Raw genomic sequence first — 16369 nt, 5'->3', positions numbered from 1 at the left:
GTGTGCGTGTACCAAACAGCATACTCTGTACAGGCATAAGTGCGTGTGCGTACTCCGTTTTTTTGTTCGGGGGTGTGTGCAGCAGTGCAGCAGCAAATCGATTAAAAGTGAAACAATTGCAGTTTTATAACGTTACATTCGCTTTTAAACGCCGAAAGAATTAAAACAAGACAAAAATTAAACTCACATCAACCACTCTCACACAGCCACACTAGAGGCGCATCCTTGTTCGGCGAGAAGGGAAAGGTAGAGATGCCTCCTTTTCCGGTGAAAAACGAACAACACACAAAGCAATGGCGTGTTTGCTGGTGCGCATGTATGGGTGGCGGTGCATATGTGTGTGTGGGTGTGTGCGAGTATCGAGTATGTATGTGCCGTACCGTCTGGGCGTTTTAAAACAAAACAAACGCAGCAAACATGGCACAACGGACCGAACAGGCGGAGGGTGGCGGCGGCAGCAGGAGGAGGTTCCTTAGCTCAGGCCAGGGAACCCCGGGGATTCCTGGCAAAGCAGCGCGGTGTGCGTGTGTGTGCGTGGTCGGGCAACAAACGCATACCCGACAACAGTTGCCGTTGACAGCCGTCACAGAAGAAAAGTTGGGCGAAGGGTTTTCTTTTTTGAGGAAGGAAGAAAAGACGGCTGAAAGTTATCGTGACTGAAAATTGAAATATTTTGTTTTTTCTAAAAGTTAGCTTCAATTTTTTTTACATTAAATTTGATGGGGAATAGATTATTATGCTTTCTTAAATTTGTGAAACTTATTATATAGATTTTTTATAATTAACAATTAAGGCCAAAAAAATCAGATAATTCAATGCAATCCAAAATTTTATTCATTGCCCATTCTCACCGTTTGATAGAACAATGTCCAATCTATAAACACACCACTTGAGTGGCTATTTTTATGCGCACTGCTCTGTAAAAATGCAGTTCGTGCGTGCTTTTCACATTCGATGTTTTGTTCTCCACCCGGAAAGGGGAGGAGAGAAACAGGGCACATATTTTTCCTTCTCCCTCTCTCACTCCCTTCTCGTTCTGTAACATGCAAATCCAAATGCCCCGGTATTTACCATGCTTGCGTCCGTGCGTGCGTGCTTGTGCTCGTGTCGGGTAATGTTGTTATGCTGCTGCTGCTGCTGCTGCTGCTGCTGCTGCGTGTAGCAATATTGGGCGATGATGAGAGCATCACCAAGCAACACCCAAATAGCAACCGGGAAAAGGCAAAGCGGCCCCGGCCTTTAGCGCTTGAGTGTGTGTGGCTGTGTGGCTGTGGCGAATCAAAGCAGGCGGCAACTATTTTCATTGTTCTGCACACTTGACAATTTTCACGAGAGTTAGGAATGGACGTAATATTTAGAAAAATGAAACAATATTTGGATTTTTTAAAAACAATTTTTAATCTAACAATACCCTACATTCCCAAACGGTGTCCCCACACAACACACAAAGACACGCTCACGCACACGCACACTCCATCACGTGCCCTCACTTTTCCGACCGAAGGAAGAAAAGGACGATAAATGCGCCATGGCGGCGGCGCTTCATCAAAAGCCTGCCGGGGAGTAAGACGGGGTGGGGGGGGGGGGGGGGGGCATGAGCCCCGTTGGAGGGAAGTGTAACAACACCCATACAACTGCAACCTCTTCCGAGAGTAGTACGAGCGCGCTAGGGATTGGAAGGTTTTGGGGGGAAGTATGCTTTGTGTGCTGCGTTTGGCCGCTAGTGTTGGTGTTTCTTTGACTGTATTTGTGGGTGTGTGTATTATTCCCATTTCCGTGATGGAGGAGATGGAGGAGGAAAGGCACTGGGAAGGGATATAAACAGGAAGTAACGCAATGCTTCACAAATACCACGAGGTTCTCGGCAGCGACAGGAGAGAACCTTCCGTTTTGGACGTTATTTTAAAATTTGTCACTGGAGAAGTCAGTATTTTTTCTTATTATTCATTAAAAGTCTTCATTAAAAGTATGCCATACAAATTCAAGGAATTGCTGATTTGCTTAATATCGGTTAAATTAATTACGGTTATTGTAACAAGATTAAACGATCAATTTAAATAATACAAAAAAAGAATAATTGAGTCGACTTCTATCGCAATTTATGCAAAAACGGTTTAGTTATGATGAAGGACCTAACATAAAAAAAAGATAGTTTCTAGTTGCTAAATCATGTTAAGTATGCTACCGAAAGTACGTTAACATACAAATTAAATAATATCGCTTAGAAAACTAGGAAATCGTTCTATTCAAATAATTCATTGATCGTGGAAAAAACAATAAAAGAAATGTGTGGAAAACTATTTATATATTAGGGTCGTACCAACGGTCTAAGTCCCCTTGTCGTATTGCATAGTTGATTTCACTATCTTCTCCCCTTCATGTTTTAAACACAGCGCAAAGAGAGTAAAGAATTTCCAATTTTGCATGGTACAACAACATTCCGCATGTTCATACCCTTCAACTACACATTCAAACCGGGGTGGAACGAAGGATCAAGAATTTGTAATGCTCCTGCCGGCCATAGCAATAGTTTTGCTAGACGTGGGAAGAATTTGGTTAAAAAGAATATAAGTTTCCTTATTCAATATCTTGTTTTTTGTTGCTTGTTTGGTGTTTACTCGCAAAGCGTACAGAGGAAATTCTCCGCTAAGTTGTAGTAACTTCAAGTGCTGTTGCTGCAGTTTCGCCGTTTCTTGGTGCAGTCTCGCTTTTCCTGCATTAATGTGGTACTGGTTAATTTACTACTATCCTTTTGCCGCTCCTTTTCTTCTACAGTGCAGTGTTGTGGTGCAGAAGTGCAGTGGAAAATAAGAGAAAATATGTAAAAAATTCGTGTTACTATATTTCTGAAGGTGTGTGAATGCGCGTGGCGTATGTTTTTGTGGAAATAAAATAGAAGTGGGTGTGGAAAATTTTCTTTTAAAAAAAAGAGCGCTCAGACGTCGTCTCAGTTGTGCTTGTGTGTGCGCGTGTGTGTGTGGGTGCGTGTAGGTGGGTGAATTTTTGGCCCGAGTTTGGATGAAAAGTTAAAGAGCTGCACGGTAGAACGGTTTACCCAGCGTGTGGAGGAAGAGAGGAGTCTAGCGGGGCTGCATATCATCAAACTCTCTCGATAAGTGGAGTTAGGTTTTTCCTACGAAATCGGATTATCGGATCGGTTGGCCGCATCTTTGCAACAAAATTTAAAGAAAGGTAAGCAAAAATGATGTTTATTATTTTTTTTTCTTAGTCATTGTCATTTTTGGACGAATTCTGAGATGTTTAGGCGAGTCATGCGTGATTTGCTGCCACTATCTCGCTATCGTTTAGCAAATATTTGCTAGTTTTATGTGTTTGTGGTTTAATATCTTCGGCAAATATTACTCATTGCCTGGGGATTTTGAAAGGGTGGCGCCTTTTTAAGGTTAATCAATAGTGTATAAGCTTTCTTACTTACCCCATGTTTTGGTTCTTAAACACGCCAGAACACGTTATTCAATTTGTAGAAAGGAGCGACACATATCTGCGATAGGAAGTGGTAATACATTTGCATTAGTCATGTAAAATGTTCTGGCAATTTCAGTGTGATTCCTGGGATTTTGAAGATTTGGACAATATTTAGCCTTTGCAAACTTGATTATGTTGTTTACTTCTTTCCAGGAAATTGATTATTAATGTTTTTTTCGAGCATGAATTTGATTTGGATTAACGTTTAGAGCGGTTTCTAACAGTCATCCCGATAGGCATATGGAAAGAAACGCTCTCTGGGCCTCGTTCGCCTACACGCATGCGTTTTTGTTTACCGTTTGCCCTTCCTCTCCGGTTGACTCATGGCGAGCTCCAGGGTGTAGGGTGAAGTTTTCGGAAGTTTTTCGAGTGGCGTTTCGAGATTCTTACAATGGACAACTGTATTTGATGTCCTCGTACGCTTTACGTGAAATTGTGGAGAATAATATTAGATTAAGAAGTTAGAAGTACTTTGGAATTTTCAGACATTCAATATTTGTCTCAAATTCGGTATCACTTTGCACAAAAAACTTTCAAAATTTTACTGCGTAATATCTGGGAACATATTGCATTTTGTTTTTTATGGTTTTTATGAAGAATTATTCTTGTTCAAATTTCGCTCCTCCATCGATAAAACATTAGTGAACCAGTTTTGGTTGGGGCCTAACGAACATTCCTACAAGTCCTCGTACGTAGCATTTTTGACATACCAACATACCAAAACGGCCGTCACCTTTCGAAGCCCGAAAAACCCCTTGCTCGACGATTACGGCACCACAGAACAGAACTTTTCGTCTTGCCGAAGGTACCGCCGAAGCATGGAATAAAATTTTCTTCTGCATACCGCTACTTCTGCTGCTAAGGTTCTTGGGACGTGTATTTGACAAGTCGCCGGTGGACAGAGCAGTGCCAGTGTAGTTTGGGGAAAAAAGCGAAGAGGTCAACCGGCAAACAGCAGCAGCAGCACCTCAGCAAACATTAGCAGCAACGGAAAAGGATGGTAGTTGAGAGGAGTATGCCTGCCTGCAGATGATGTCATTCCGGCCTGTCATAGACGTTTGACCAGCCGGACCTTTAGATAGGCATTTGGAGAAGAGGAGCTTTGATGGGGTGAAGGTAGCAATAGAAGCAGCAACAGCAAACATGGGGTAGGATCGTCAGCTTAAAGTGTGTTTGTTTGGCTGTGGTTGTTCTAACTCATCTTACAAAGTTGGGCTCTTATAGGTTGCATTTAGTTGGCTTGCGTTAAACTTTACTAAACTGTTTTTGTGTGTGTGTCTTCGGATGTTCTTCATAATACTGCGAGAAGAAGTAACAAAGTCAGAATAGATACATGACATACTGGGTAATGTTAATTAGTAACAGATATTTAATTAATTAACATTCTGCTCTTAAAAAGGATGTCGGTCTTGGTCTGCCATTAAAGCCGCCTTATGGTCTTTGCTATCTGTGACAGAGTATACTGTGTATCCTAGCAAAGGCATGATTGTCAGTCTTATGGGTATTATTAGAGATTGGAGAAGAAAATCAATAACATTTAACGCAAACAAAAAGTATCTGATCGCAAGACATACATTTTAGTACAAATGTTTTAGTGCCGTGACTAGGATTTGCATCGCTACATTAGTTGGAGTACATCTCAATTACTCAAGATTGAAAAGTTGGTGCCGTGACTAGGATACAAATACCAAATCCTTTGCGTAACATGCAAACTCATTCATTTAACCATTCTAACAAAATGTGGTGCCGTGACCAGGATTTCTTTGATTTCCGCTTCAATCGCGTTTTCAGTTTGCTGCTGTTAAAAGCATTGATACATATCTGGTGAAAATTTCACTACCATATCACCCGTAAAGAATCTACGTTAGCGAAAAGGTGTAAAAAGGGGTAAAAGCTTCTGTGCCTAGCGTGCCTTACCCAATTCTGTACAAGAAAACGTTTCTCGCGCACTCATCGCTCTTCAACAAAGCGATTGTATCGTGACGGAATTCTTTTTTTGGTACTGAGATTTGTGTGCACCACCTTAATTTCATCGCCACGTTAGAGGGAGGGTTTGTTAGTAGCAGAAAGCCAAAGCCGAAAAGAAAGAAAGAAACCCTCCAAACGCCTAAAAGCGACTAAAACCCATTTTCGGGGTCGGGTTAAAAGAAATTGTGAAAAGATTATGTTGTTTGATAACTTCGAGCGAGAGCCAACCAAAACGAAAAAAGGGAAATGTTTTCTTTGACCGTGATACGTGCGCGTGTGATGTGTTTTTGTCGTCATTTAACATGCTACTATCATCCCCAGCAGAAGAGGACAAAAAGGGCGTTAAGAACATCATTTTGAAGCCGCCGTGTGCGAGATGAAAGTGAAGTTTTCGGTCTCGTGGCTTTTTGTGTGTGTACAGTCAAAAATACGCAAACCGACACCGTCGCCGTCGCGGGGACGACCCGATAGTACCCTCTCCTCGGCCCAGGCGACGAAGACGACAAAAACACACCTTTTGGGGCGAAGAACGTGTGCACGAGCCCCAGAACAAACCCCAGAACCCCAAAATTCTTCACAAACCACACCATGTGCGCTACAATGGGTTCCGCTATGGTCTGTTCCTCGCTAGTCGGACGGGGTTGATATGGTGGAAGATATGTTTCATGGTTGCGTTGCGTTTGGTGGGATCGTGTTTAGCGTTCTTCTCTTCATCTTGTGCGTGCGCGTGTGTGCATGTTGTGTTGTGTGTGGAACATTTGGTCGCGGTCGTGTCGTGGTGGTGTCATCTCCTCTTATCGTTTGTTATTGTTTTGCCTCACAAAATGCTCTGCTCCGGAGAACGCGCCAATGCCAAAGGCACATTCGGATGGAGGGCGCACTCTCTGACACTTCAAACGTAAACGTTTCCAATGCTTCTTTTGCTTGGCCGCTGTTCGATTCGATTCATCTCTCTCGCTCTCTGCTGTCCGCGGAATTTCTTAGCATGGGGGCAGCTAGCAGTGAGTGATTTCTTTCCCGTCTAACACATCTCTGTGTGATGTGTAGAAACTCTTTTTTTTATTTGTATGTTACTGTTGATCGATCGGTCAGACACAGTTCGTCCCCCCCTGGAAGGATTTTACGTCTTCAAGTTGGGGCGCCCCACTCGTCAAGCATGCAGGCACACGATCACGGACAGCAGCTGATCGCTGACCGGTTTTTCGATCTTTTCGTCCGTTTTGTTTTTGTACCCTTTTTCTCCACAACGTGTGTCTTACGTTCATCTCCACGAGTTGGGGCTCGGAACAAATTAACCCCTTTCGTTTGTTCGTTCGCTGAGCAACGAATCGGATTGAAACTGCGACCTCCAGGCCCTCTCTATCGATAGGGAATGGGTATCGAATTTCACCGCCGCACGATCCATGGTCTCTTGCAAGATTGTGTGTGTGTGTGTTTTTGTTTCTTGCTCTCTCCCTTAAACCATTAAAAGCGATTTGATGACATATTCAGATTTCAGTTCGTTTCGAATGGTTCAGTTTTTTTTTATCGATTTCAGTTTTTTCATGCTTCTCTGGGCTCCTTTCTTTCTTTTCTGTTTGGTTTTAGTCGGCACTGAATGCTTCTATCTAAAAATCAATTTGTCGAAATGATCAATGTGGGTTTTCAACGCTACCGAAACCAAACACCGCAATTTGTGCGGTTCAGCTGCCGGTGTTTTGTTCGAAACGGGTCGTTTTTTATTTTGCAAATGTGTCAAATATGAGCGGGTAATGTCGGAGGCTGTTTCCAGTGTCTTTTTTTGTGTGTAAAAAACACGTTTTGTTAGATTGAACGTCACTCTTAGTTATAATACTAGTTATACAACAAAATAGTGTCACGGTACACTTTGTGTCATATTTCAGTTTAATTTTAACATTGAAATTGGTACAAAATCCGGTGAAATGATTTCATGCTTTATCTTACTACGACTTTTAGATGTGGCATAGTCTGGCAGTTAAATGAGGGATCTTCTAATCTTAAACAACATTTCATGTACAGTAAATGAACTTGATTGCAATACCTTTATAGTTATGATCAGTGCTGCAAAATGTCACTTCTTCTTCTTCTTCTTCTTCTTTGGCACAACAACCGTTGTCGGTCAAGGCCTGCCTGTACCCACTGGTGAAGTGAGCTTGGCTTTCTTTGACTTGTTGTTACCATAGCAGGATAGTCAGTCCTACGTATGGGGGCACGGTCTATTCGGGACTTGAACCCATCACGGGCATGTTGTTACGTCGTACGAATTGACGACTGTATCACCAGACCAGCCCAAAATGGCACTATCGATGTCATAAAAAAATCTGACTGAAACAAAAACCATATCAGCGTCACTTATTCAATTGTGATAATCAGAGGTGATACTCAGAACGGTTGGTGTGACTAATACATGCTCATGACATGTTTGCGACCATCGCTTGGTCAGTCACTATTTCTCGACTTTTTTTTGTTGCTGTGATCAGTTTTGCAAAATGTCACTGACATAGTCATGACAAATTCCGGCTGAAACAAAATCATGTCAGCGTCACGAGCTCTACTGTGATGATCAGAGCCGAGCCTCAAACAGTTGGTGCGATCATAACATGCTTGGTGACATTGTGTAGGCCAACATTTGGTCAATCACTTGGTTGCGACATTTTCAGTCGGTGATCATCGCGATGGTCATGGGAGATATGCGGTGCGTGCGAGTGATTCCAAGAAACAAAATGAGCATGTTTTCTCGCTCCGTTTGACCCGACAGATAATCAAAACAGATACAGAGGGAGAAATCATGCTAATTTTGTTGCTAGAGCCCACGCGCCAAGTATATTCCAAGAATTTCGTGATTATCGCCGACAAAAATGTCGTGACCAAGTGAGTGACCAAGAGTTGGGTGGTAATCAAAATGTCACCAAGCATGTGATCGATTCTGCAACTGTTTGAGTATAGTCATTGATCATCTCAGTTGTGTACGTGATCTGAGCTTCGTTTCAGTCATGAAACAGTGGCATTTGGCAGCACTGTTCACAGGCAGAAAAAAATCATGATTATGCTTGCGCCGGCATTGAGCTAAGCTTGTCACTCAGAGTATCGCGTTAGACTCAAGAATTCATGACGCACTTTTATTGACTATCAGCAATGAGCATCAAGCTACCACGGATATGTTCATGGTTTTCGTTGGTGAAAATCTCGTGATACTCATGACATTTTGCAGCACTGGTTATTATATTGTATTTGTTAAGTGATAATAATTACAAAAAAAAACTAAGTTTCTGCATCGCTTCACCACCAAAATACGAGTGGTTTTAATGTATACATAATATTGAATGTATCAGCAGAGTGCTCAAAACCACAGTAAGCAGTATTTACTCCACATCTAACTCAAATTGATGCCTATTTTTACGCTTTTGAGCATAACATATGTGTGTGTGCCATGAGTTATTGTGATTCATTGTTGTAGAAAATGTAACAATAAGCAAACAAATGTCAAATAACATTCCTGTTCTACTGACTTGATGACAATGCCCACCATGGAAACAAGTATGTTATTGTAGTACGTCCGTAATGTACGCTTTTGAAGAGGTAATTTGGTTAAAATGAAAAAAAAAAAATGACGAAACGGAAATGTCAAAACAGTTTGGTTAAGGTTCAACTAAAACACTCAAACAATTCTAAATATTCTGGGCTATTGTGGGCTTTTAAAGCAGGGTGTTTTTGGTAAAGATGTCACAGAATTTTTCGGAAAATACTGCACCACGATTTTAAAACACCCAAAAAGCTACGAACAAGAATTACACCTAATTGTATGCATGCTGGCCTGTCAAACGCGCCACCTACAGGACGATAACCAGTACTTACTCCGTGGGAGTAGATAGATTCGCAACATAAACCGCCAAAACTTGAACCCACACCCGCCCACGAATATAGCTCAACACCCAATTTGTGCTTGCAGGGGCAAAGCAAAACTAAAAAAAAGCAACCCTTTTTCTCCCCCCGAGTGGGTGGTTTGATAAATGAGGCTGATTTACATCCCGCCGTCGCCGCCGCACAACCAACGCGCAATTGTTTCGGGGATGCATTTTTGTGCATGAGCCAGCCAGTTTTCGTTGCCGTCGTTTTTTTCCTTCGTGGGTAGGTTGAAGGAACGTGCTTGCTGGCGTTTTTATTATATGTGTGTCTTTATTTTATCCGTTGACAGCTCTCTTCGTTGTATTAATTTCAATCAACCATTTGCCCGTTATTAATCACCTTTGTTCGGTTCCGTTTTTTTTATCGGTTTTTTGCAACCCTAAAAGCACACCCGAAAAAGGATGTCGAAAACGGACTTAGAGTTTGTTGACCGTTGACCACCATATAAAATTGATTACACCCGAAAGATCCAACGCAGCCAGGCCCGAGTCCGTGCTGCCAACGTAACAGCGGAGCTATAAAATGCACTTTCACTTTACGATCGGTAGACAACTATCGGCGTGCGCGAAATGGGAAAGACGGATCTTCAAACAAACACCACAAAAAACGTACCAAACCAACGAACTCGCGGCCAAAGTTTACGTGTGGGTGTGCGTTGAATTCCTCGCTCACCGCTAAACTCTTGCTAACAATTGCAGCCTGAAGTTTACTGAAACCCCCTGTCTGCTTTCGTCGTCACCGCTGCACTAATGTCCTTGCTCTCTTTCGGGAAGCGTTAGGCAAGGGGAAAAAAGTCAGCATAAAACCCACACAAACCCCCGTCGCCGGGGGTCGGTTTTGTTATGTCTGTTGGTCCGGCTGGGCTGCTGATCCCCTTGGCAACAACAGCAGCATGGTCCATGTATGGGTCGAAGTTGAGGCCATCCTTATGGAGCAGAACCCCGTTCGCTCTACTTCATCAAAAGAGTGCAACGACAGCAGCAGCATGCCGGTGCCGGTGGCATTAGCATTGTTCCGGACAATGTGCAACGCCGCCACAATTTATACGCCTCGGACCGATTCTTCCGTCTGGCTGGCTGTTGGAGCAGCGGGAGCAGCGGCGAGAAGAGGTGCTGAAAGTGTCGCGATGCTTTCGTCTGGACGGCAGAAAGGTGTGGGCAGCATGTAGCGAAAAGCTTCCAAAAATACTGAACCGCAACCGAGTGGGGAGAGTCTGTTCTGCTGTGGGTTTATTGCAATGCTCCAGATCAACGGGTTTTGAGCAGTTTTCGTGTACGTAGTAGATGTTGTTGAATCGTTTCAAGTATTTTTGGATGGATCTTTTAAATTGTTGTATTGTTAATCTGAGTCAGATAGCTTAATTTAAATAAATCTTTCAGTAAATCTGAATTTGGCTCAAACATGTTTATGAATCGTGAAAAAGTCATTCGCCGTGCTTGATTTTGGGAAAGTTGTTGTTAATTGAACGATTCGTAAATATTGAACGGTTTATAAATACCATTCCCCACTATTAATCTCTTACGCAGCTCCAAAGATTCACGATTCACATGATTCATGAATTTCCATGATTCAAATAAGTCAAACATCAAAGCTTCTAATTTATGATTTGATTCGTGATTTAAGTGATTCTTTATTAGATTCCTTGAATTTGATTTTTTTTACGAATCATCACATTAATCAAAGAATCAAACTCTTGATTCGATTCGTGGTTCAAATGTTTTTTAATAGGTTTTTTTAAGTTCCATGGTTCTCGAATCATCAAATCAATTACAGATCAAAGATTCAAATTTTTTTTACGATTCGTTGTTTAAATGGTTCTTTATCAGAGTTGTTATATTTCCATGATTCTTGAATCATCAAATCAATAAAACATTGAATATTCAAATTCATGATTCGGTTCGTGATTCAAGTGATTCTTTATTAAATTCTTTAAATAAGCAATTTTCACTAATCATCAGGTTAAGCAAAGATTATAACTCATGATTTGATACTAGAATTCGTTGCTCGTGATTAAAATTCATGATCTGATTCTTTTTTATCGATTCTTTTTTTTATTGATTCTTTAAATTTCAATAATACTTGGCGAATCATTAAATCAATTTCAGTTAAATGATTCAAATTCTTTACACAATTCATGATTCAAATTAATTCTTTATTAGATTTCTTATATCTCAATGACTTCTGATTCATCAAAGATCAATTATTCAAATTCATGATTCATTTCGTGAATCAAATGATCCCCAAGTTAACTAAAATGTTGCTTTCTGATTCATCAAAGATCAATTATTCAAATTCATGATTCATTTCGTGATTCAAATGATCCCCAAGTTAACTAAAATGTTGCTGTACGATGAAATGTCCTCTTCTGATCCTTCCTATTCTTTTTGAAATTTATTCTGAAACACTTAATTATAACGCTCTTTGTAACACTCTTTTTCGTGCAACGCACATTAAAACAATTTTCCTTCAATCGGCCGGGCGCCGGTCAGTTGCATTTACAAAACGTGTGTTGTCATTTTGTTTCATCGCCGTCTTTGCATAAAAATATACATTCGCACACTGCTGCTGTTGCTTCTCGTCGTCAAATCTGCCCTAATGTTTGCTTACCATTCGCTCGCTCGCTCGCTACCATAAACAAAACGATAATATGCTGCCCACCATCAGGCAGCGGAGGTGGTGGTGGTAGGGTTGACATTCGTGATTTGTTTGCAACCAAACCCACATCGCCCCATCGCGTTCGAATCTTGTAGCCCCGAACAGCTGCAACAAGCTGCACAATATTGGCAAGAACGAACGCGTTTTGCTGGAAAGCAAACAAAAAGAGCCTGCAAAAAGGAAGAGAGATTGTGGACAACCCAAATCATTCCTCATTGTGGTGTGGGGGCCCCAGATGGGCGGTGTTGCTCCTCCATCGTTTTCCATCGTTGTATAGTAGCTCATTTGTGTCTCGCGTCTAAGGAAGCATCCGACTTTTACCATCCTTTTTGCTTTTACCCATGCGCTCTCTCGTGGTTGGCGTTGGCCTCGTAAAATCGTTTGCACAAAGCGCAATGTATTTGATTATTAGCATCATTTATTTCGTGCACTTTCTTTTGCTGCTGCTGCTGCTGCTGCACCCCGTTCGTCCTTTCGGAGCTAATGGAAAGCGTTACATGCGACTACGTCGAGCAGGCAGAGAAGGATACTAAAATGGTGTAACAGATATACGGATACCCACAGCTCCATACCGCACGGAACTGCGTCCAATGAAAGGAGGAAATATTGCTTTTACTACTTTCATCTGCTTTGTTACTTCGAGCTAGCGTCCTCTTGTTCGTGGTGTGCAGACTGACTCGTTCTGGTTCTGGTGCATCGTTCTCTGGGCCCGATTTGCTCAGCTACACTTGGTAGGAATAATGAATGAGGCAAAAAAGAGAGATGTGTGGTCGTTTTTTTCTCCACTGTTTCACGGTTTCGTTCGTTTGAAGTGTTAGAAGACATTTTCCTGTTCCTTGTACTCATCGGAGGAGCATATAGGAAAGTGGAAGAGTATGTGTGAATGGATATACAGTCGATGGTATACTTGAACTTGCCCATCATTTAACCGAGTGGTGGTAGCGTTGTGAGTGTCATTTGTTCTCCGTCCAAGGGGAAGTCTTTTGCAACTTCTAACTAATCGTTAGGTACAGAATATGGAACACATTTTATCTTTATTTCACCGGGGTTATGGGGACGTTACAGTAATGAGGATAATTAAATAAACTTAAAAGAAAAGCGAGCAAAACACGAAATCGTGATAATGTGATGCCTGAAGCATCTCTACATTAATGCATAATATATTTTCATAGAAAAGATTTGCATTGCATACCAAATGAAACCAACATATCATTACGGAAGGAAAAACCCAAAAACAGAACACAAATCTGTTGTTCGTTCACTCTGTGCTGTCTGGTTAAAGGATTTTTGCTGTACCTCTTTGCCAGCTTCCGTACTTACTTGCACTTCCGCCTCTTTTCTTTTGGTAAGAACGCTTCTTCCAACGCTCATGGTTCGTGTTCTACCCTTTCATAATGAGCAAGTGAGAGTGTATTTGTGTGTGTGTGTGTGTGCATAAAGTCGTTACTCTATTTTCGTGACGAACGCGCGAAACCATCTGGAAGGAATGTAGTATGTGCAAGGGTTTTATGCGTTTATTCTCTAAGGCCGGTTGTGGTTGCTTTTACTGCGCGGTCTTGCGGTCCTCGGTTGGATGTGTTGGCGTGTGGCGGTGGTGTGTAAATATCTACGCATTGTGGTATACTTCGCACGGCCGTTCTTGCGACCGTGAACTTTTGTGCTGTAAGGGCGCAAGGAAAGAAGGTTTCTATTAAAGGAGAAGCATCACCGCCTACAAGAACATCGCTCACATCGCTCATTTGCAAAGTAGGTGTGTAGCGAACCGTGCTTGTAAATGTGTTATTTCTTATGTGTAGTTGGATCGTTAAATAAACACTTACGAATGACAAACTCATATCCCTCCAGGGTAAAGTATAATGGTTGATCTTGAAGGTTAGAGGATTACTTACTTTCTTTTTGTTTGTAGAACCGACAAACTTGTTTGTTAGGTCTGCATTTTGGGTTGTAGAGTTTGGCCACAGAATTAGTGCAAAACAGAATGTAACGTTCTTGTCTCAGATGCCTCTTAAATCCAATGGTCGCACCAGAAACTGATACTTCATACAAATCCTGGAGCTGATCTCTAACCCATAGCGGCACTGCATCTGAACTTGCAATTAATGCTGAACCCATAACGATCTTGTAACTAATCTTGAACCAATGTTTGATTCCTATATTTGATCCTGAACTGGTCCTGGAAATGATCCCGAGACGATATCAGTCCTAAAACTTCTCGCGAGCCAATATCCCGAGCCACCCTAAAAGTATCTCAAAAACTAGCCCAAAACTGATTTCGAACATATAATGGTCCTGAAATGCAACTGATCCTAAACCCTTGCGGGTCCTCTGGTTACCGATCCTTAGCGGAGATCCTGGTGATATCGAACCTGCGCGATATCGAATGAACCTGCGCGATATCGAATGAACCTGCGCCAGTCTTAGAACTGATTCTGTACTCATTAAGGTCCAGCAATTTATCTTGAATCCATACCGGCTCTGGATCTGATTTTGATCCTATACCGGCCCTGGAACATATTCTGAACTCATATTTGGGTTCCGAACCCATATTTGGGATCTGATCCCCATACTGATCCCCTCGAACTGGACTTGCACCCGTTCAGGTACAGCAACAAATCATGCGACTCAATGCTGATCCTGGAACTGATCGTGGACTCTTACAGGTCCTTGAACTAATTCTGAACTCCTAAAGGCCCTTGAACTTATTCTGAACTCCTATAAGCTCTTGAACTAATCCTGAACTCATACTGGTCCAGCAAAGTTTACAGAACTCATGTAGATCCTTGAACTGATCCTCATTCCACATCGTTTCCGGAACTATTACTTATACCAGTCTTAGAACTGATACTTGATGTATTCCAATTGAAAGTTTCGGTTTCAAAAAAACGCGAAAAAATTGTTGGAATTCATAATATTTGTGTAACATTGTCTAAGTTTGAACGCGTAAAGCATTTAAAAGGGGTGATTGTCATGAAATTAGGGTAATGCCACAATTGCTACATTTTGTTGCCTCTATTTCATACTTAATTAAATTTCCTTCGTTCCGGATTGAATTTGTTGAAGAAAGAGAAGCGTAGCTGCTTTCTATTTTGGGTGCAGTGTAAGTTTAAATTATCCGAATATTTTACATTCAAAAATGTTAATGCCCTCCACCTGAAATCGAAACGTTATTTATACGAATGCAAAACAGCAGATCCTCCGTTGCTCAACAAAGAAAAATAAAATCCCAAAGAATATTCAGTATCAGTATTACTAGTGCCCTACCTTCCCTTCGGCCAATATAATCTCCAGAGTGTAGTTTACCGATCAAGAACAACCCAGTGCCGTACATAACGGCCCTCCAGGCGCAACGTTTGCCCTTTTCGAGTGAACCTTTACGCCCTCGAAAGGAAAACAAAAAAAAGGAGAATAATATACCTCGCGCATCAATTCGAATGGTGTAGTAAGGTCTCTCCTTGTGCGTGCCGCGCCGGTATGGTATGACGAGCCATAGCCAAAACCGGAAAGGAAATTGTGACACACAGCACCACAGAGAGAAAACGAGAGACCAGAGATACCATCGGCAGATGTAGCTTTTCCCCCGCGATGAGATACGCACGACAGCAGTAGGATAACGCCGGGACTATGGGCAAGGACACCCACCCAGAGTCGCATTTTTTCGTGTACAGGCGGGCGGACGGGTTTTATTTTTGGAAAAGGTCGCCTGACAGCCGTTGTGTAGTGGATTGGGTATTGTTTTTTTCTTCTTCTCTTGTTCCTCTTTTGCTCGGGCTGCGTGCAGGACTATTTAAGGACACACAACAACACAATTCTGATGGGTTTGGCGCTTTGATGTGAGCGGCGCTCGTTACGACGCATAGTGGTGGTGTGGCTAAAGCAGCTGGAGTTGGAACTGTGCAGGCCGTTTGAGAAATGGGAGTTTTTATTTGAAATGGTTGCGCGCTTTGCCTCGGGCAGGGTCTTTGGGTAATGTTTCTACTAACTCGTAGCAATGTGCAATAATTTGTGTAATGGCGAACGTTTTATTAAACTGCAAATCACTGGCATACATCCAGTTCTTTGAAAGAGCTTTCAGTAATACCGCTGATTCTTCATGTGGAACCCTTTGACCTTACCTATAAAACATGATATCAATTACAATTAGCTTCTATTCTTTTGTACGTCTTGTCTAATATATGTTTTCGTTACTTTCTTTTTAGGTAGGTGAAGAGAAGCGTTTGCGTTAAGCTGCCGGAAACCAAACGATGAGCACTTCTTCACGCGATAGCTCACATTCCCCAAGAAATTTATTCAACGATATGAGAGAAACCGCACCACAGCAGAATACGATTTGGTCATCCTCTACCGCAGCTGTGCA

The 16369-nt window shown here is 42.0% G+C and overlaps 1 protein-coding gene across 7 annotated transcripts in view; it reads left to right on the top strand.

Moving 5' to 3' along the window:
• The window catches only part of LOC1277104 (tyrosine-protein kinase Src64B), a 73115-nt gene that overhangs the window by 718 nt on the left and 56028 nt on the right, over positions 1-16369 (top strand). For all 7 annotated transcript variants that reach the window (XM_061652368.1, XM_061652373.1, XM_061652366.1 and 4 more), the window contains exon 2: positions 2776-3192. The gene's annotated coding sequence lies outside the window, so the exon portion shown is untranslated. The remainder of the gene's footprint in view (positions 1-2775; positions 3193-16369) is intronic.

This window comes from Anopheles gambiae, chromosome 2 (genome assembly GCF_943734735.2).
Source record: "Anopheles gambiae chromosome 2, idAnoGambNW_F1_1, whole genome shotgun sequence".
NCBI classification, from domain to species: Eukaryota; Metazoa; Arthropoda; class Insecta; order Diptera; family Culicidae; genus Anopheles; species Anopheles gambiae.
This window is presented reverse-complemented; position numbering and strand designations above follow the sequence as displayed.